Source organism: Pristiophorus japonicus, chromosome 19 (genome assembly GCF_044704955.1).
Source record: "Pristiophorus japonicus isolate sPriJap1 chromosome 19, sPriJap1.hap1, whole genome shotgun sequence".
NCBI lineage: Eukaryota > Metazoa > Chordata > Chondrichthyes > Pristiophoridae > Pristiophorus > Pristiophorus japonicus.
Genome location: NC_091995.1, coordinates 51,851,600 through 51,875,083, shown reverse-complemented (window position 1 = coordinate 51,875,083; position 23,484 = coordinate 51,851,600). Strand labels below are relative to the sequence as shown.

Genomic DNA, 23,484 nt, shown 5'->3' with positions numbered 1-23,484 from the left:
TGCTCTCGGTTGACAATTTTGATAATTTGTTTCAGAGGGTCCGTTGCTGTCATGCATCAAACATTTTTACCCATACCATGGTCCAATTACAGGGGAGTGACTACCTCTGAAAGTTCCCTCCCATCCTCAAGAAGTCAACATTTTCCTTCTCTCTGTTCTAAATGCCTTGTTGTTCATCTATAGACAGTTTGCATATCCTACAGCTTCTTGCTACCTTCGTTATCAGTCTAGTCATGTCTGCTGGAAAGCCCGTTGTTTGTGTTCTGACCTCGAACGAAACTTTGCTCTCCATGTCTGCTGAGCTGGCAAAATACTTCTTTTATAAATACATTATTTCGTTAATAATTCGCAATTTCTTCAGATACATGCTTTAGTCTACATATAGACTGGGCAAACCAAATATGCAGTAATAGTGTAGAGGACGAATTAATGGAATGCATACACGATGGTTTCCAGATCAGTATGTTGAGCAACCAACAGGCTATTTCAGATTTTGTATTGTGCAATGGCAAAAGGTTAATTAATAACCTTGTAGTAAAGGGGCATTTAGGGATGAATGAACATAATATGATAGAATTTTTTATTGAGTTTGAAAGTGATTTAGTTAAATCCGAAACTAAAGTCTTAAGTCTAAAGAAAGCAAACTACATAGGTATGAGGGGCGAGTAGGCTACAGTAGATTGGGAACTACATTAAAAGGGATACAAGCAATGGCTAGTATTTAAAGAATTAATATATAATTTACAAAAAACATACATTCTTTTAAGGCACCAAAAACCGCACAGGAATGGAGGTCCAACTGTGGCTACCAAGATTAGTTAAAGATAGTATTATATCAAAGGGAGAGGCTTATAATTTTGCCAAAATGAGCAGTAAGCCTGAGGATTGGAGGATGTTAGAATTCAGCAAAGGAGTACCAAGAAATTGATCAAGGAAGGAAAAAGAGAATATGAGAGTAAACTTGCGAGAGACATAAAAACAGATGGTAAAGACTTCTATAGGTATGCAAAAAAAAAGAAAAAATCAACAAAAGTAAATGTAGGTTCCTTACAGGCTCAGACAGAAGAAATTAAAATGAGGAATGAGGAAATGGCAGGGAAATTAAACAAATACTTTGTGTCTGTCTTCATGGAAGAAGACATGAACAACCCCCCAGGAATAGTCGAGAAGCAAGGGTCGAGCGAGAATGAGGAACAGAAAGAAATTAGAATTAGTAAAAAAATAGTACTGGAGAAATAAATGTGACTGAAAGATGATAAATCCCCTGGATCTGAAGGCCTACATCCTCGGGATTTGAAAGAGGCGGCAATACAGATAGGGGATGCAGTGGTTGTCATCTTCCAAAATTCAATACATTCTAGAACGGTCCCCGCAGATTAGAAGTTATCTAATGTTACCCCGCTATTTAAGAAAGGAGGGGGAGAGAAAACGTGGAATTAAAGACCAGTTACATTGACATCAGTCATAGGGAAACTGCTGGAATCTATTATTAAGGACACGGTAACAGGGCACTTAGATTACAATAATAGCATTGGGCAGAGTTAACATGGATTTACGAAAGGGAAATCATGTTTGTCAAATATGTTGGTTGTAACTAGTAGAATAGGTACGGTGGAACCAATGGACGTGGTGTATTTGGATTTTCAGAAGGCATTCAATAATGTGCCAGACAAGAGGTTATTAAACATAATTAGGGCTCGTGGGATTGGGGGTAATATACTAGCATAGTTTGACGATTGGTTAATGGACAGAAAAGAGAGAGTAGGAATAACAGGTAATTTTCAGGATGACATGCTGTAAATAGTGGGGAACCGCAAGCATCGCTGCTTGGGCCCCAGCTATTCGCAATCTGTATCAATGATGTGGATGAAGGGACCAAATGTAATATATTCAAATTTGCTGATTGTACAACGCTGGGTAGGAAATAAGTTGTAAGGATGATGCAAAGAGGCTTCAAGTCGATATATACAGGTTAAGTGAATGGGCACGAACAACACAAATGGAATATAATGTAGAGAAATGTGAAGTCATCGGCTTTGGTCGGAGAAATAGAAAAGCAGAGTCTTTTTTAAATGTTGACAGATTAGGAAATGTTCTGCGGGACCTGGGTGTCCTTGTACAAGAATCACTGAAAGTGAACATGCAGGAACAGCAAGCAATTAAGAAAGCAAATGGTTTGTTAACCTTTATTACAAGAGGATTTCAGTATAATAAGTAAAGACATATTATTGCAATTATATCATCATCATCGGCAGTCCCTCGAAATCGAGGAAGAATTACTTCCACTCTAAAAGTGAGTTCTTAGGTGACTGAACAGTGCAATACGGGAATTACAGTCTCTGTCACAGGTGGGACAGACAGTCATTGTAGGAAAGGATGGGTGAGAAGTCTGGATTGCCGCACGCTCCTTCCGCTGCCTGCGTTCGATTTCCACATGCTCTCGGTGACGAGACTCGAGGTGCTCTGTGCCCTCCCAGTTGCTCCTCCTCCACTTTGGGCGGTCTTTGGCCAAGGACTCCCAGGTGTCGGTGGGGAATTTGTATTTTATCAAGGAGGATATTTGAGGGTGTCCTTGAAATGTTTTTGCTGCCCACCTGGGGTTTGCTTGCCATGTAGGAGCTCCGAGTAGAGCGCTTGCTTGGGGAGTCTTGTGTCAGGAATGCAAACAATGTGGCCCATACAAAGGAGCTGGTCGAGTGTGGTCAGCGCTTCGATGCTGGAGATGTTGGCCTGATCGAGAATGCTAATGTTGGCGTATCTGTCCTGATTTGCAGGGTCTTGCTGAGACATCATTCGTGGTATTTCAACAGCGACTTGACGTGTCTCCTGTATACGGTCCACGTCTCTGAGCCATACAGGAGGGCAGGCATCACTATAGCCTTGTAGACCATGACCTTGGTGCCAGATTTGAGGGCATGATTTCGAACATTCTCTTCCTCAGGCAGCCGAAAGCTTCGCTGGTGCACTGTAGATGGTGTTGAACCTCGCCGTTGATGTTGGCCCTTGCTGATAATGTGCTCCCAAGGTATGGAAAGTGGTCCATCTTGTCCAACCCGTTTATCTTGATGACTGGGGGGGCAGTGCTGTGTGGCAGTATCAGGTTGGTGGAGGACATTTTCTTAGAGATTTTAATTTTAAGGAACAGGCTTTCGTACAGCCCAGTGAAGCTGTTGACAATGATATGGAGTTCAGTCTCTGAATATGTCAGATGCAAGCGGCATCTGCATACTTTAGCTCGACAACCAAGGTTGGGACGGTCTTGGATCTGGCCTGGAGATGCCGAAAGTTGAACAGGTTCCCACTGGTTCTGTAGTTTAGATCCACTCCAGCTCCATTCAATATGATGCCACTCAAGAGATTATTAAACAAAATTAGGGCTCATGGGATTGGGGGTAATAAACGAGCATGATGAGACCGCACCTGAAGTATGATGTACTGTTTTGATACCCTTACCTAATTAAGGATCTACTTACCACAGAGGAGTACAATGGTGGTTCACAAGACTGATTAAAGGGATGCAGGCATTGTCTTATGAGGAGAGATCGAGTATACTCGGCCTGTATTTTCCAGAGTTTAGAAGAATGAGAGGTGATCTCATTGAAACATACATTATTCTTATAGGGCTTCACAGGATTCTGGAAAGAAACCACCCAGAGATATGGGTAGGATTTGATGTGGGAAATTTTTTTAGCTAAAAATGGCCAAGCTTCCCATCATGCCTTGAGATTACAATGGCTTGTTACGAACATAGCTACAGCATCCATTAAAAGGTCATTCTTACTTACACGTGCTGGAATAATCAGTGGTTCTCATCACATCAGCAAATTAAGCAATGCTACTATCCTATTAGCCCCTTAAGCCAGCTCCAGACCCTCGAAGTCGCCATGTCAGCCCCTCCTGTTACCCCCCGCACAGCACCCGCGATCAGACCTTGTCTGATTCAGGTAGGACACACCTAACCCCAAAACTCTACGTGAGATTGTCTCGGGATCCAACTGGACTCCCACGGGTATCGAATTCATAACTTTCAAGTTTTTCTTGCAGCTTCACCGATGCCCTGTTGACATTGACTGGACCTGAAACCATATATTGGACAGAGCTATATGACATACGGATTCATTGGTACCTCCTTCTCTGGGTGCGGTTCTGTGACTATTGGCACTGGGGTAAAAACAGAAAATGCTGGATATCTCAGCCTCTGAGGAGAGGAAGCAATGTTAACATTTCGGGTCGATGACCCTTCGTCAGAACTGGTGAGTGTTCGGAAAGAACATATTCTTAACAAGCACTGAAAGGGCGGAAGGAGGAGGGGTAGGGCGAAGAAAGAACAAAATGGTAGGTCTGTGATAGGTTGGAAGACAGGAGAGATTAGAGAGGCAAAATGGATGATCGTCCAAATCTAATTGGCAATGCCAGGAGTTGGAAAAACATGAGTCAAGATCGGATGTGAATAGCGGGTAATGACTAGCTGCCATTGGAGACTAGGAGAAAAAAAGAAAGAAACAGACCCTGAGGTGAGGGGGGGAGGGGCAGCGGCGGGGGGAGGAAAGGGAGCCAAAGATTGTCAGCAGTTAAGCTCTGACATTTTTGAACTCGATGTTGAGTCCAGAAGCCTGTAAAGTGCCCAAACGAAAGCTGAGATGCTGTTCCTCGAGCTTGCGTTGAGCTTTGTTGGAACAGTGAAAGAGACCGAGTACAGAGAGGTCAGAGTGGGAATGGAGTGGAGAATTAAAGTGACAGGTGACCGGAAGCTCAGGGTCACACTTGCAGACTGAAGGAGGTGATCTACATTCAGTCACCAATCTACATTTGGTCTCCCCAATGTAAAGCCCGCATCGTGAGCAGCGAATACAGTATACTAATTGAATAAATTACAAGTAAATCGCTGTTTCATCTGGAAGGAGTATTTGAGGCCCTGGGACACTGGGCGGACCTTTTGTTTGAAATCATTACCGTCTGCTCTGCTCGTGACACCGTTAGTCGTTGGTAGCAACAGATGCACAGACTGATAACCAGGACAAGCATAGAGGCGGTGGTGGCTGCCATTCTCCATATCTCCCACCAATTATACTGCATTTGGCCTGATTGGTGGTGCAATTTAGACCTGTCGGTGGTGGAGTCCTCCACTGCCTGGGCCGTTCCTTTGGCCAACTGTACCTGAACCTGTCCCCTAGCGATGAGCTACCGACTTTGACGGATGTATCACATTGTTGTGGTCATGGCCTTCTCTACCGCTGCCCGAACGACCTTCTCTGGTGTGTCATCCACATCCAGCTCATCATCCCACCATGGGCTAAAGACAGGGCCTGTGAGGGCTCTATCTGCCAGGTGGAAGTCTCCCAAGGTGAAGGAGTCTGAGATTTGGAGACAGAAAGTCTAATTATTCACACATATCAATCCTCCATGGAGGTAGTTCATTTTGTCAGACAGAAGACACCACTGGATCGGGAATGGTTGTACTGCCCCAGAAGCACCTTCTGGAGGCTTGACTGTTACTACCACTCGCCCGTGGTCATAAGGAGGCTATTAATGCTGCCTGGTACAGTATACCCACGTGTCCCTACTCCGTGATCCTTCTTGTCTCTGACCACTCCCAGAGATTCAAATTTATATCCCCCTGGATACCTCCCATTCTTGTGTGTTTGTGGTATCATCATTAAGAAATTAAACTGAGTATAGTCTAAGAATAACGGTTAACTGTAATGAGGTGGAATTTCTCCTCTCAGAGAGTCCTAAATCTGTGGAATTCTCTGCCTCGGCGAGCTGTGGAGGCTGGGTCATTGAACATATTTAATATGGAGATGGACAAATGTTAGAGTGACAATGGAGTAAAAGGTTATGGGGAGCAGGCAGGAAGTTGGAACAGAGCTCAAGATCAGATCAGCCATGGCGCAGCAGGCTCGAGGGGTCAAATGACCTACTCCTGCTCAATATTATTTTCCTCTTATGTACTGAAGCACTGTACTCCCGTACGGGGTCAAGTTCACGCCGGCCAAGGCTTCGATCATTGCTTGCTGGAAGAGAGCGGGACTATTTGTAATCCCTGTGGCAGCCGAGTCCAAGTATACTGCTGCTCTGCCACGGTGAACACAAACTCACTTTGTGAATCCGGAGCCAAGGGCAGGCTCCAAAATCCATTGGAGACATCCAATACCGTAAAAATGTTATGTTCTGGGGTAAAACCATTGAAAATTGTGGTTCGGTTCGCTACAATTGGGTGCAGTGTCGGGATGCATTTATTTAGCGCTGTATAATCTATCGTAAGGTGCCAAGAGTCATCTGGTGTCGTAACCGGCCATATTGGGGAGTTTGTTGTTGAAGTGGTCTCTTTTAATATACCTTCCTTCAGTAATTCGTGAACTATTGCCTGCACAGCTGATCTTGCCTCTGGTTTAACAGGAAGTTGTTTATGTGGTTTGTGGGTTTCCCACTCGACCACGACGGGTGTTATATTGACCATCCTCCAATGTGCCGAGCCCATACCTCAGGAAATTGGGAACACACAAGCCCAAAGACACCCTGAGCTGTCCAGTACCGGGTCATAGGGGTGGCCACCCAAGAGGGTATGTTCGGCTACAGCTCTCGGTCCGTGACTGTGCTCTCTGGTTCTCGGCCAGCTGGCCACACAACCTCTCCCCGCCTTGGGTCAATTATAGCTCCAGCTTCTCGTAATACATCAATCCCCAATACTGTTCCCTCGTTTGTCGGACATACCCAGAAGTGGACCAGTATTAGCATTCCTTCCAATTCCAACAATTGTAACTCACTCCTTCTTGCCTTAACTGATTTGCCTCCTACCCCAGTTATGTATATTGTCTTATTAGTAGTTGGTAAAGGTTCATCGGTTATCAATACAGCCACAGCTGTATCCACCAATATCTCACACTGTTGGCCACCCAGCAATGCTGTGGTGTATATCCGGGGGCCACCTGAGCCGCCTGTGGGGACCGAGCCGACCTATTTATAGACCATAAAGGTCAGGTTAATTCTCTCCAAGATCTGATCTGCTGTGAGGATAATTATTGAAGATGCAGATGATGCTGTCCCTGTCTGATGCCAGTGAGCCTGTCCTTCGCTCCTCCTGCCCTTCACGTAACATTGTTATTTAGTGTGACCCACTTTCCCGCAGTTATCACATTCCATCGTGGACATTCCCTTTCTCCACATTGTTTTATCTCTTCCATGCGGACATTCCGTTGCCATGTGGCCCGGCTTCCCACAGTTAAAACAATCGCCTTTTGCTCCTCCAGTAGCGGCCGTTATAGTGCCTGATCTCCTAGAGGGCTTTTTTTCTTTCTTTCTATCTCCCTCGCTGGCCCAACCCACCACCGCAGTATACATATCCCCGAACGGAATTCCCATTTCTAAAATTTCTGAATGTGCAGAGCTCAATCCCTCCTTTAACATTTTTAAGAATACCACATCGTCCCTCCCGGGATTTAGCAATCCCTAAAATTCCTCATACGCCTTAAACTTCCGTTCTGCCTATTTTTTGGCGGTCTCATCAATCTTCTGCAAAACACCCATGATGCTCCCCCAATTACTCTGGCCCGCCCCTAAACGTGCCTCTAATTCTCCTTTAAAAACTTGATATTTTTGTTTGTCAATTTGGTCCTGTGATTCTGTCCAAGTTCCACCCCGGACATTCGGGACATAATCTCCCAAACACTCCTAGGGCACTTTGTCTTCCCTCGGACATGTGTGTCCTTTGGATGCATTTGGTACATATCTAAATTTCCTCCAATCTCGCTAAAATTCAGGGTTATCATGGGCCACTCTAAGAACCTGGAGATTTGCTAAAATTAATTGCTTTTCCCCTGGTGTAAAGGGTTTATGAATGGTTGTTATTAGCATCCGTGGGTTTTGCTCATTTGAGTCTTGGATCTGATTCCGGCGGCTTTCAATTGGGGCTGTCTTAACCCGTTCTGTTGTCGTGACAAATTCATCTAATAATGGATGCAGTCCTTCACTTTTTGCCTCATAAACCAGCGGTACGTCGTCATGGTGTTCCAATTTTGCTGACTGCCGCTCTAAATCATTCCAATCAACCTCATCTCTATCATTGTTTCCACTTTGTACTGACCTTGTCTTCATTACAGCGGCACACTTGGCGCCTACCTTTTTAACTATTTCACTATCTCCTCTTTATCCTTCTCCCGTGTAGCTAACTGCACCACTATCTCCTCTTTATCCCTCTCCCGTGTAGCTAACTGTCCCACTATCTCCTCTTTATCCTTCTCCCGTGTAACTAACTGTCCCACTATCTCCTCTTTATCCTTCTCCCGTATAACTAACTGTCCCACTGTCTCCTCTTTATCCTTCTCCCGTGTAGCTAACTGTCCCACCATCTCCTCTTTGTCCTTCTCCCGTGTAGCTAACTGTCCCACTATCTCCTCTTTGTCCTTCACCCGTGTGGCTCCGATCTTACTCATTTTCAGGTGGACATGACAATGAACCGCAATATCTTTTCCCTCCTTATTTTTACTTGCCTTACTCCACCATTCTTTCTGCCGGTCAGGAGTCCATTCAGGATCCCAGCCTTCGTTTTCCATTCTCGTTATTACTTTGTCATGTTTATTGCACAAATATTCCGTTACGGATCTCTGAGGACCTGACTTTCCCTCAGGCAACAGCACTAAAACAGACCCGGCCATTATCATATTGCTATCTGGATATTTCTGAGGTTTGTAAACCTGGTTTAAATCTGCACTTCAAATTAAGAGCCCTGAAAATGGTTTCACTATCTCAACCGTAACTTCAAAGCTGATGTTTATCTTCTGTAAACAAGCTGTCCTTTGTGCTTTTCATAGCTCCATAACTCATCATGAAAATAAATCTACGCCTGCATTTCTAACTTCAAATGTAATTCAATTCTTGGTCTATAATGTACATTTTAAAACTCAATTTATCCAAACTTTCGTAAAAATTCCCACCTCCATGACAATAAGGTTAAAAAAGCTTTCTGCTTTCTGTCCGAAAAGGTGGGCGGAACTAAAACAAGCACACTAAGTCCTTCTTCAAATGACGGACTTCCAGACAAATGAAAAAGTCTTCAAGATAAATAGTCAGGAAAATTACCACCCAAAAAGACAAACTTTGACACAAACTGAAAAATTTCAAACTTTTAAAAGCGAGGATCTCCTATCTCCAGAGAGAAACCCGTATAGATCCCTTCCCCAGTCCAGCCCAACAGTCATGAAATGTAATTATAAATCGCGAGGATCTCCTATCCCCAGAGAGGCACCCTTTCAGCTACCTCCCCCGGTTCCCTGACCTTCGGCGACGCAACATTGCGGCTTATATTTCCGATGACAGTCACCAGGACTCCATTTAGTTCGAGATCCCCGCTAGTCCGAGGGACCACTCAATGCCCACAGACATAACTATTGGGTGGTATAAATTAATGTACTCACCCTATTTGTCTGTTGTTCCCGGAACGGTGCTGTTTTCGGTACTACCAGCAGATCCTGCCGATTACGCCAAGTTATTGTGGAAAGAAACCACCCAGCGTCATGGGTAGCTATAATGTGAGAATCTTTATTACAAGCATGCAGGCAAGTGAACTTTAGTGAAGCAAAGACTCTCTCTGATCGAACAGTTATGTCAGATTTTATACGTGATTGGGCGCAAGCGGAAGTTTGACAATTTACAAAGCTAAGAAACATTCATATATTACTGTGACTGGCAGCTGCTCAAACATTGGTTCTGCCCATGCCATCATAGGTGGTCCTCCGAAGTCGGATGACTTGCTTCCACATGAGTTCACAGATGATTCAATGAAAGACGCAATGTTCCAGTCCTGACCTCCAGTTGAGGGGGTGAAAGATGCCTGTGCGTGGATTTTTTTTAACATGTGGTGACTGTTGCACATCAGCCTCCACACGGGCTTGACAGAGCTAGGACTTTATCCAGTGACAAGGGTTAACCAGGGCGACTGGAGACCTGCTCTGTTGCATGGACCTAGTGCGCACACATGTTTCAGTGTGGGCAGGCCCCTGCTGCCCCTGGGCCCTAGGCTATTCTGTGCCCCGAACCCCGATTTTCTGCATCTCTACCATGATCTCTATTTCATAATGGCAGGCAGTGACTAATGGGGTACCGCAAGTTGCAGTGCTGGGACCCCAGCTATTTACAATATATATTAATGATTTAGACGAAGAAATTGAATGTAATATCTCCAAGTTTGCAGATGACACAAAGCTGGGTGGGAGTGTGAGCTGTGAGGAAGATACTAAGCGGCTGCAGGGGGAATTGAGCAGGATAGGTCAGTGGGCAAATGCATGGCAGATGCAGTATAATGTGATAAATGTGAGATTATCTACTTTGTTTGGCAGCTTATTATCTGAATGGTGTCAGATTAGTAAAAGTGGAGGGGCAACGAGACCTGGGAGTCATGGTACATCAGTCATTGAAAGTAGGCAGGCAGGTACAGCAGGCAGCAAAGAAAGCAAATGGCATATTGGCCTTCCAAGCATGAGGATTTGAGTATAGGAGCAGGGCGGTCTTGCTGCAGTTGTACAGGACATTGGTGAGACCACACCTTGAGTATTGTGTGTAATTTTGGTCTCCTAATCTGAGGAAGGACATTCTTGCTCTTGAGGGAGTGCAGCGAAAGTTCACCAGACTGATTCCTGGGATGGCAGGACTGACATATGAAGAGAGACTGGATCAACTGGGTTTATTTTCACTGGAATTTAGAAGAATGAGAGGGGAACTCATAGTTGCAGATAAAATTCTGACGGTATTGGACAGGTTAGATGCAGGAAGAATGTTCCCGATGTTGGGAAAGTCCAGAACCAGGGGTCACAGTCTAAGGATTAGGGCTAAGCCATACAGGACCGAGATGAGGAGAAAAAAATTTCTCTGAGAATTATGAACCTATGAAATTCTCTACCACAGAAAGTTGTGTCCAGTTCGTTGGATATCTTCAAAAGGGAGTTAGGTGTGGCCCTTACAGCTAAAGGGATCAGGGGGTATGGACAGAAGGCAGGAGTGCGGTACTGAAGTTGCATGATCAGCCATGATGATATTGAATGGTGGTGCAGGCTCGAAGGGCTGAATGGCCTGCTCCTGCACCTATTTTCTATGTTTCTATGTTTCTATGTTACACCTCTCCCTCTCCTCCTTTATGACGCCACTTTAAACCTACCTGTTTGACCATGCTTTTGATGCCCTGTCCCAATATTGTTTTACCTGGCTTGGTGTCAAATGTTGCCTGACAGTCGCTCAGTGTAGCGCCTTGGGATGTTTTACTGATTTAAACTCGCTGTAGAAAAGTAAGTTGTTGTTGTTGTTGATGTCTAGGCCACTGCGACAGATGAAGGATCACCAGCAGAGAAAGTCCAGAGCCTGCTCCTTACTTTGTGTCCAATTTAGTGCAGGGGTCCTGAAACAGACGTTCGGCCTGCATTTACATATATACCAGGCCTCCCGCCTGTTTTAGGCCGGCTCACTGGATGCCTGAGCAGCCGACTATGAAAATACAACAGTGCCGCTAACTCTGGTGCTGATTGGATGCAGGACATGTCTGTCTGAAATTGGCTTTCCTTGTGCTTGTAAAACGGACAAGAGCTCCAAGTTTTACCACATGCTTTTTATTTTCTTCACTAATTTATGGAATTTTCAACTGTTTGCAATAGTATTAAATAGGCGATATCGGATCGGCAGCACATCATTCACAATCCCGCTTTTCCGTTCCACGGAAGACAGTCGACATGAAAATCAGGTGAGGTTTATAATGGGGTGTCTAATATCATCAGTTTTACTTGATTGTCAACAGTGAAAATAATTCGTCTTGCATTTCTGTCCTGCGGGACACATACTGCTACTAAAGGCTTGTCTCAATTTAATATTGAGACGAGGATTACTCATTCGCCTGAATCTAAAATACTTTTACTCCCAGATGAGGTGAAGCGGAAAGAAATCTTGACATAAGCTAAACTATCCCAGAGAAGGTGTTCTCAGAGCGACCATTACATTTTCATTGCTGGTTCAAGAAATAACAATTTACTGAATAAATCTTCACCTGAAAGAAACAAAAAATAAGAATGCGGCGAAATGCCTTTGTTTTTCAGGGTCGACAGGAAAGGGAATTTCTAAAGCGACATTTACCATGGATCTTTGGGGTCGATGCGAGTCACTGATGTGAAATTGGGAGTGTCCCTCAGAGTCTGGGCTTCACCTTGAAACGCCAATTGGGAAACTGCTCTAATTTGGCGCAATGTAGGTTTCACGCCTCATTTAAAACAAACCTCTCCATTAAAGTAAACAGAGAGTAATGCCTAGCGGGTTGTAAACCCGATATTCCACCGATTCCGTGACCTACCCACCAGGCGAGGCACATTAAAATTGACCCGCGTTTGCAAAAGCGTCCGTCCCAACCCAGCTTCGTCAGGCAACGCACGGAGTGCAAACCCCGCACTGTGTCACTCCTGTTCCTCAATAGTTTCTGACGTGTTCAATGAGAGGAAATTGATACTATGAAGAGATTTATACCGCTGATAAAGTTTTGTGTCGAGGAATATTTTGCAAACACAAACTTGGGGAAGAGATTGAACTTTGCCAGTAAACCGAAACGGGCGGAAGTGAATGACAGGTGATACAGGCATCCAATTTCCGTGAAATCTGGCATGGTGCGAAAGACGTACAGATTGTCTATCGCCCCTTCTGAGAAGCACTACATTCTGAGTCTACATTGTGAATCCTCGGGGTAGATTTACACTTCCACCGGGGGGCTGATGTGTGTTGGAGCTCTTCACTCGCCCAGTATCGAACGGGATTTCTTTTCAATTAAAAATCTACTTGTTATTGTGCAATTTGCTCCGTTTTGTGAAGATAAGATTGTGAACCAATGTGGGTTCTAGTCAGCCATGACACTATTCACTGTATCTAGGCCCCTCATAATTTTATTCACCTCAATGAGGTCTCCCCTCAACCTCTGTTGCAAGGAAAACAAATCCAGCCTGTCCAATCAGCCCTCATAGCTAAGATTCTCCATTCCCGGCAACACCCTCGTAAATCTCCTCTGTACCCTCTCACATCAATATTTCCTTAAGTTAATAATTAGAGTGAAAGGACTTTTAACCGAGTTCATTAACTCCTCTCAGTATTTAGTCTGGGGCACTGCATAAATAAAGGTGTTGGTGCAGGTACTGAGCCACTGAAGCAGATATCATGTTTTTTCCATAATGGTGAAAGGATCGGTGTAATCCGTCTGCAAAAACTCCGAGACTGTCATTTGTATACAGATGTAACATATAAGAGCTAGGGTCCACAACATTACAAAAGTACCAGATGTGATGATCAGTTAGTTCATACAATCATTGAAGAGTACAGCATGGAAGCAGGCCATTTCGGCCTATCGTGTCCATGCTGGCGAACAAGAGGCTATCCAGCCTAGGCCCACATTCCAGCTATAGGTCCATAGCCCTGCAGGTTATAGCATTTCAAGTGCCCATCCATGTAATTTTTAAATGTGGTGAGGGTTTCTGCCTCTACGACACTTTCAGGCAGGGAGTTCCAGACCCCAACAATCCTATGCATGAAGAAATTTCCTCCTAACCGCCCCCCCCACCAAACTTCTACCAATTACTTTAAATGTATGCCCCCTTGTTGTTGACCCCTCTGTAAAGGAAATAGGCCCCATCTATTCACTTTATCTAGGCCCCTTATAATTTAATACACCGCAATGAGGTTTCCCCTCAGCCTGCTCTGTTCCAAGGAAAACAAACACAGCCAATTCAATCTGCCCTCATAGCTAAGATTCTCCAGTCTCGACAACATCCTTATAAATCTCGTCTGTACCCTCTCCAGTACAATCACGTCCTTCCTGCAAAGCGGTGACTAGAACTGCATGCAGTTTTGAGCTGTGGCCTAACCAGTGTTTTATACAGTTCAAGCATAGCCCCCCTGCTCTTATATTCTATGCCTCGACTAATAAAGGCAAGCATTCCTCTGCCTTCGTCACCACCTTGGCCTGGAAATTGCGGTCAGAGGCATCCTGCGGGCAATTGCCTGCGACCTGAAACATTTCTACAAACTTACCTGGTGGTCCGGAAGGAGACTGCAATTCCATTGGGGAGGCCTTCTCTTCCCGTGCTGCGAAGCAAGCTCCGGTCCATATCTCATTGTTATTAATGAGAAAAAAACAAATGCACTAATAAAAAATAAAAAACAGAACTCATAATTAAAATTAAGTGAAGTTAAAGTTAATAAATGCCTTAGAAAAAAACAATATTTTTCCGATTTTTAAAAAAGTTTTGTAATTCGGTTTAAAAATAAACTTCCCTTAGTGGGCAGAGTTTTTAACAATAAAATGTGTTTATTTATTTAAATGTTATGTGTATGTTTTTAAACACTTACACCTGTAGGGTATGTGCCTGCTTTTTTAGGCGCAAGGTGTTTGAGGACATTTGCTGAGGAGGATATGAGTAAATACCGCAATCTTGCCCAAGCAAATGTCCTCGCTCCCGAGATGCAGATCATCTGTCAAGCTCCAGCTTGACAGATCGGAAAAGCCAGTTTTCAGCACATGAGCATGGTGCACTGAAAACCGGCTTTTCCGATATCTTCCCAGGTCCTTAGAAACTTTGTACGGGCCCAGGGAGGCCGCAATTTCTGGGCCAGTATCTACCTGGCCTACTACCTTCAGCAATCTATGGACATGCATTCCAATGTTCCTTTGTTTCTCTACACTTCTCAGTGTCCTGCCATTTAATGTTTATTCCCGTTCCTTGTTCGCCCGCCCCAAATGCATTACCTCACACTTCTCTGGATTAAATTCCATTTGCCATTGTCCTGCCCACCTGACCAGTTGAATGATATCTTCCTGCAGTCCGCAGCTTTCTTCTTCAGTATCAATTACACAGCCGATTTTAGTATCAACTGCAAACTTCTTAATATAGCCCCTATATTCATCTAGATCATTGATGTTTACCAAAAAAGCGGAACCCCGCTGGAAACAGCCTTCCAGTCACAAAAACACCCATCAACCATTACTCTTTGCTTCCTGCCTCTGATCCAATGTTGGATCCAACTTATCACTTTGCCCTGGATCCCATGGGCTTATATTTTCGTGACTAGTCTGCCATGTGGGCTTATCCAAAGCTTTGCTGAAATCCATATACACTACATCATATGCACTGCCCATCGACCCTCCTGGTTAGATTTTCAAAAAATTCAATCAAGTTAGTCAGACACGAACTTCCCTGATTAAATCCTTGCTGACTGTCCCTGATTAATCCGTGTCTTTATGAATATTCATCCTATCCTATCTTCAGGATTTTTTCCATTAATTTTCCCACCACACCTGAATCCAGAGAGCATTGGAAAATGATTGCCAAAACCTCTGCTATTTCATATTTTGCTTCGCTTAACAGCCTGGGATACATTTCATCTAGGCCTTGGGACTTATCCGCATTCAAAGCTGCCTAACCCCTTAATATCTCATCTCAAACTGTGTTTATTTCATTTAATATTTCCCATTCCACCTCGATAGCAGTGTCTGCATCACCCCTCTCTTCTGTGAAAACATACGCAATGTATTCATTTAGAACCATACCCACATCTTCTGCCTCCACACACAGATTACACTCATGGTCTCTAATAGGTCCTACCCTTTCTTTAGTTCTCCTCTTTCTCGTAATGTATTTATAAAACATCTTTGGTTTTTCCTTGAGTTTACTTGCCAAGAATTGTTCATGATCTCTCTTTGCTTAACCCCAATATCATTTTTAATTTCATCCCTGGAATTTGTAATGTCCTCTAGAGATTCTGCTATATAAAGCCCTCGGTATAGAAACATAGAAATCTACAGTGCAGAAGGAGGACATTTCGGCCCATCGTGTCCATGCCGCACGAAAAAGAGCCACATGGAGCTCGGTCAGCAGTTCTGAAGGTTACATATCAACCTATGAACAATGAACAATGGCGGACAGGTACAACGCACCCAGCCCAACCATTTACCCTCACACAACTACGACACCGCTTGCACCAAAGCATTCAACACTCCACCCCAACCGGAGCCATGTGATCACCTGGGAGAGGCAAAAAAGATAAAAACCACGCCAATTGCGGAAAAGAAATCTGGGAAAATTCCTCTCTGCCCCATCCAGGCCATGAAAACTAGTCCAGGAGATCACCTTGACCATATTCGATTCCATGCAGAACTTACCATCCTATCTGTGTCAGCCAACAAGAGGTTATCCAGTCCAGTCCCACTTACCAGCTCTAGGTCCATAACCCTGCAAGTTACGACACTTTAAGTGCCCATCCAAGCAGCTTTTAATTGTGGTGAGGCTTTCTGCTTCCACCACCCTCTCAGGTAGTGAGTTCCAGACCTTCACAACCCTCTGCTTGAAGAAGCCTTCCCTCAAATCCCCTCTGAACCCACCATCAATCACCTTAAACTATGCACGCTGGTAATTGACCCCTGCACCAAAGAAAATAGGCCCTGGCTATCCACTATATCCAGGCCCCTTAAAATTATGTACACCTCAATGAGGTCTCCTCTCAATCTCCTCTGTTCCAATGAGAAAAAACCCAGACTATCCAATCTCTCCTCAGCTAAGATTCTCCATTCCAGGCAGCATTCTAGTACATCTCCTCTGCACCATCTCTAGTGCAATCATGTCCTTCCTATAATACGGCGACCAGAACTGCACGCAGTACACCAGTTGTGGCCTAACCAGAATATTATACAATTTAAATATAACCTCCCTGCTCTTGTATTATTTGCCTCAGCCAATAATGGCAAGCATTCCGTGTGCCTTCTTAACTACCTTATACATCTGGTCTGCTACTTTCAGGAATCTGTGGACAAGCACTCAAAGGTCCCTCTGTTCATCTATCCTTCCAAATGCCCTACTGTTTAATGTGTATACCCTTTCCTTGTTAGCCCTCCCAGAGTGCATTACCTCAAACTTCTCTGAATTAAATTCCATTTACCATTACTCTGCCCACCTCACCAGTAGATTGTTATCCTCCTGAATCCAGGACTTTCCTCTTCATTATCAACCACACAGCCAATTTTAGTGTCATCTGCAAACTTCTTAATTCAAATTTAGATAATTGATATATACCACAAAAAGCAAGGGACCCAGTAGTGAGCCCTGCGGAACCCAATTGGAAATTTTCTTGCATTCATAAAAACATCCATCGACCATTACAATTTGCTTCCTACCTCTAAGCCAATTTTGGAACCAACGGTCCACTTTGCCCTGGATTCCATGGGCTTTAAGCTTTGTGACCAATCTACCATGTAGGCCCGTATCAAAAGCTTTGCTAAAGTCCATGTACACTACATTATATGCACGACCCTCATCGACTCTCCTGGTTATCTCCTCAAAAATTTCAATCAGATTAGTCAAACACGACCTTCCTTTTACAAATCCGTGCTGACTGTCCCTAATTAATCAACTTTTCCAAATGTAGATTTATCCTGTCTTTCAGGATTTTTTCCAATACTTTTCCCACCACTGAAGTTAGGCTGACAGACCTGTAATTACTCAGCATATCTATTGCTCCCTTCTTATCAAGGGAACCACGTTAGCAGTCCTCCAGTCCTCTGGCACCATGCCCCTATGCAAAGAGGACTGGTAAATGATGGTCAATGCCTCTGCTATCTGTCATAAGCTTCCCTTTTTTTCTTTATCGTACACTGTATGATCCTAGACATCCAGGGGCTCTAGTATTAGTCCCACCCTTTTTCATTAAGAGCATATATTTGGCCTGAACCCTCCGGATCTCCTCCTTGAGTGCCTTCAACTGCTCTGAGAGATAGATGATCGACTTCCTTCGATTCCTCATCTCCGGAACATTGTGATTCTCACCATTGCTGCCTTGCATTCTCCTGTGGAGAATATTAGCTGCTAAAATATGTCTGATGTTCAAAACATTGAGGAGGAAAATCGAAACAAATGGAGCAAATGGGGTTAAAATGCTGTCCAACCAGTGATATGCCATCCAGGCGGGAGAGGTATAGAAGCTGGACTGAACAGTACAGAACCACCAGGTATTATCAATTATTTCCCGGGGTTCATATCTAAAATAAATGGGAACATTTTCTAAAAAGCTCAGTCCACAAACTGTCAGTGTAACGATAGCTGCGGTTCCTTCGGTACAATATTTAGTTCTCAAATTCCGGCAACAAATGGCTGCAAAGCGATCAAAGGTGAAAGTCACTGTGAACCAGAGTGAGCAATCAATCACACAATACATCAGAGAGAGATTGATTCTGCAGACAGAAGTATAGTTCAGGAATGACTGTGGGAAATAAATATCGTTGATCACATACAGTATCACGTCAAATATCATGACCAGGAGATCCGCGATTGCCATGGCGATCAAATAGCGAATGATGAATTTGGAGAGACCTAACTTTCCCCGGGAGAGAATTACAATCGTTGATAAATTAGTTGCAAGAGAAAAGAAGCGAAAGTGACTGACTGTAGGTGTAAGACTGGGATGAGCAGCGTGTGTAAAATCACACCAATTTTTCTGTTGCTGTCGCTCAATCCTTGCTTTTTTCACAGTGTTTAAACGGGAAAATCCTGGCAACGCGATTACAGTGTCTAATTTATGATGGCAATTAGTTCAAGGAAACAATAAACTGAGGTGGCATGAAGTGATTTTCTCCAGATTGCATCAGTTTATATCCACACAGTTGCAAAGATCGTCACCGCTGATTCAGAGAACACACATAGGTGGTTAATGTTAGTGTGGCGATAGTGTGAAACAGGCCAAAGCGGATCCGTGATCTGTTATACAGCTCTCCCGATATTTCATAAATCTGTCTTCACCACTGTTCACTCTATCACGTTGTAGACTTGATGCCTTTACTACAAATAGTCTGATTGATAAGGCTCTGTAATCTAATCATGTGAGGATTCACAGTGTAATAATCAGTCTGCTCGCATTAACAAGCACATTGGGGTTCATTTTACCTTTGGGCCATTGTGTAAAATGGATGCTATCAAATTATCCATCCTTTATACACCGTTGCCCATTGTCCATCCACTGAAGTCAATGGTCGGGGAATCGGTCGAGCGCAAAATGGGCGGTCAATTCGACTTTGCCCATTTTTTAGCGAATGCCCAAAGTTGAAACAACCCTGATTGAAATCACTGCCCATAGCTGCTTTTTGGGGAAACTAGTACTGGGTAATACATGTGTTCTTGCCAGCGTCACCCACATCCCAGGAACAAAGTAACACATTTGTCTTTCATCAAATGTGGATGGTGTTCCTGATGCACATTTCTCAAAACTCAGCATTAAACACGTGTTGGCCTCCTGGCTGGATGGTGATGGAGGATTGCGGGATATGCCAAACCGTGAGGTTAGAGACTGTGGTGGTAAACAATTTCACTGCTAATTTGATCACAGAGCATCGTGGACACCCAGAGAAGGAATGTTACTGTTGCACCGAACAGGGGTGGTGCCACAGGTCACGATGGAGTATCTCTTCATTTTGTAGACGAGACTTTGGGTTAATATTAATTTGCATTGTTGGAAGTGAACAGACCAGTGTTGCACCCCAGCCGATTGTACTTCTCATAGACTTCACTCGGAGTGAATTTTCAGCTTTACTTCCGGGAAGAAACCGGCTTTTAGTGATCAGCCGCCTGTTTTACACAGCCCTGGACTTTCTTTTCCTTTGATTTCAATGTAAACGAAAATCGCGTGAGTTTTAAAAGATCGCTAGCTACAGTCTGTTTTCATAGCTAAAAGCAAAAATCCACGCAATGTATACTGAAGTCAGACAGGGTGAAATATTAGCTTTGAGCAATGCTGTAAACCAGGGGATATCCAACTCACCTCCCATTATACACCCCGTCCAAACCCCCCTTTTCATTGGCTTTAATGGAACGATAATTGTAATTACTGACTGCGTGAACACATCGGAACAGAAATAGATATTGTTGCAGATTTTGACTTGCTGTGATGGTGTAAAATGGGTGATAGCGAATCGGCAGCAGGTTTTGCATTTCTCCCAATTCTTAATTCAATTGAAGTCAATAGAAATAAAAATGAGGTGAGATGTGAAGCAGACGGCTCATTCCTTATCACCCACTTTCCTCCATCGCACAAATTCTAGAACCACCTCAATGTGCTGGTTCTTGGACTTCTGAAATCCATGGTGATGGTGTGCCCACATTGGGGTGTAGTAGATCCCTTGATTCCTTAAAGGCACAGATACACACAGGAAGTGATCTAGTCAGTTGCATACAGCTGAGTAGCCCCGGGCATATGCTGAGATGTTGGATTTCAGCAACAACAGGTGCTGGGAGGAGAGGATGGAAACCGGGTTTGGCCTGATATATACCAAGTGCGAGGAAGATAAATGTGTATAAACATCTCAGTTGGCGTTGGGAAGGGCTATGGGAAATTATGGGCGTCAAATTCTAAGGATTTGGAAGGCAAAAGGGAATCTTCCCGCCCGCTGTGCAGCCGGAATTTGAAGCGGGACCCGGTAACACCCCTCGGGTCAATGGCAAGTAGCCTTGCCTGAAGCCGAGTGATTTTAGAAATATGGAACATTCCCCTAATGCTCATCACCTTTTTGGATATTTCACCATTTGGTCAACGATGAATGTTGCTGTGATTTATATTAAAATTATGATGTACATTCAGATTGGTTCCCAAAGGGATTGCGATTCTCACAGCAGCAGGCACTGGGGTTGCGAGGGGGTGTTTGGCGAATGGCGGGAAGAGCTCACAGTTTTGAAAAGAAAAGTTAGATTGTCCACTTTTTGTAACTAGAATTCTATTTAAATAAACTTTCCAAACGTGTTCCCGAAATTTACAATGCCAGTTGGAAGTGAGGTAGCTGATCCCAGTGAGGGCAGCGATTTCAGCCATTACAATTCGTCTCAGCTCCCTTCCATTATTTTTGGAAATCTTCTCCGCTTCTCTCTTTGAAATGATATTAGCGGCCCCTCATAAAATGATTTTTACAGTGCGACAGCTGCAGGAAAAATGCAGCGAGCAGCGCCAGCCCTTATACATGGCCTTCTTCGACCTTACAAAGGTCTTTGACATTGGCAACCGCGAGGGTCTATGGAGGTCCTCCTCTATTTCGGATGCCCCTAAAATGTTGTCACCATCCTCTGCCCGCTCCACAACGACATGCAGGCCGTGATCCTTACCAATGGATCCATCACAGTCCCAATCCACGTCCGGACCAGGGTCAAACAGGCTGCGTCATCGCCCCAACCCTCTTCTCAATCTTCCTCGCTGCCATGCTCCACCTCACAGTCCACAAGCTCCCCGGTGGAGTGGAACTAAACTACAGAACCAGTGGGAACTTGTTTAACCTTCTCTGTCTCCAGGCTGGGTCCAAGTCCACCACAGGCTTTGTCATCGAGCTACAATACGTGGACGGTACCTATGTCTGCACCCATAGAGAGGCTGAACTCCAAGTCTTAGTCAACTTATTTACTGAGGCATATGAAAGGTGGGCCCTACACTAAAAATCCATAATACACAAGTCCTCCACCAGCCTGTCCTTGCCGCACCGCACTGCCCCCCAGTCATCAAGATACAGCCCGAGCTGGACAACATGGACCATTTCCCATACCTGCGGAGCCTCTTATCGGCAAGTGCAGACATTGACAACGAGATTCAACACCACCTCCAGTGCGCCAGTGCAGCCTTCGGCCACCTGAGGAAAAGAGTGTTCGAAGACCAGGCCTTCAAATCTGCCACCAAGCTGGTCTACAGGGTTGTAGTAATAACCGTCCTCCTGTATGGCTCAGAGACATGGACCATGTCCAGTAGATACCTCAAGTCGCTGGAGAAATATCGGCAACAATGTCTCTGCAAGATCCTGCAAATCGCCTGGGAGGACAGACACAGCAACGTTAGCGTCCTCGACCAGGCCGACATCCCCAGCATTGAAGCACTGATGACACTTGATTAGCTCCGCTGGGCAGGCCAGGCACGAGACTCCCAAAGCAGAAGCTCGACTTGGAACACCTTCACGGGAAATGAGCCAAAGGTGGGCAGAGGAAATGTTACAAGGATACCCTCAAAGCCTCCCTGCAAAAGTGCAACATCCCCACTGACACCTGGGAGTCCCGAGCCAAAGACTGCCCTAAGTGGAGGAAGTGCATCTGGGAGGGGGCTAAGCACCTCAAGACACATCGCCGAGAGCATGCAGAAACCAAGCACAGGCAGCGGAACGAGCTTGCGGCAAACCAGTCCCACCCACCCTTTCCCTCAACGTCTATCTGTCCCACCTGTGACAGTGACTGTGGATCTCCTGTTGGATTGTTCAGCCAGCTCAGGACTCACTTTTAGAGTGGAAGCACGTCTTCCTCGATTCCGAGGGATTGCCTATGATGATGATAAATTGTACATGTTGGGAAATATTCATGGAATTTGCTTGCTGTGATGCTGTAACAAAATTAAAATGTTTGAGTTTTACGTTGCATGTTTTCAAATAGGAAGGGAAAATATGATTATATATTAACCAAACTGCATCGTTGCTAGAATTCTATTGTTGCTATTATGAAAAATCGCCACGCCAGGGATGATATTTACTGTGCAGACCTGACAGTCTGTGCAAGAAGAATATTGAATCTGATGGGATTGCTTTGCTTTTTTGTGCCTTAGTTGGAAAAAAAATGATGTTTAGTGAAGAGAACAGCCTAGTTTTAAAGCGAATGGATATGGACTAAGACCCGATGTAGTCGGCTAATTTAATCTCTCTAGTTGTTGATCAAAGAAGGCAACTTTAGTGGAAGGAACCCAGATATGTAAACCAATATATTGCCTCACAAGCAATGGAGTCAGTCCACATCTCGTTTTGTTGACTTTAAGTTAATTTCCATTGTGAGTTCACTTCTTAGTTTTGCCTTATCTTTAATGCTGACTTGAGATCTGAACTCCGGGTTTACATAGAATTACATAAAATATACAGCACAGAAATCGTCCATTCGGTCGAAGCAGTCCATGCCGGCGTTTCGGCTCCAGTCAAAACTCCTCTCATCCTTCCTGATATCGGTCTATCAGCAAAACCCTCCATACCTTTCTCCCTCATATGCTTATCTAGATTTCCCTTAAATGCCTCCATATTATTCGCCTCTCACTCTATCAAAACCTTTCCTAATTTCAAAGCCCTCCGTTAGCAAACACAAGTCGAAGGAGACCCAGCCTGTTCATCATTTCCTGATATGAATAACTTCACAGTTCTTGTATCATCCTTGCATTTATTTGCACACTCTCCAGTGCTGCTATATTCTTTTTTAAGATATGATGACCAAAGATGTGCAGAGTACTCCAAGTGTTGTCTAATCAAGGTTCCATACAAGTTTAGCATAACGTTCCCTTGTTTTCAAATCTATCCCGCTAAAAATAAACCAGAGTACTTGGTTTGCTTTTATTATGGCAGTAAGGTCCTGCCTCACAACAGTTAGTGATTTGTGTATTTATACTCCCAGAACCTTTGCTCAACTACCCCATTTAGATTCTTATTTTCCAAGCAAT

At 44.3% G+C, this 23,484-nt stretch overlaps 1 pseudogene; it reads right to left on the bottom strand.

Moving 5' to 3' along the window:
- Nucleotides 1-23,484, bottom strand: part of LOC139230222 (zinc-binding protein A33-like) — an 853,736-nt pseudogene that overhangs the window by 622,760 nt on the left and 207,492 nt on the right.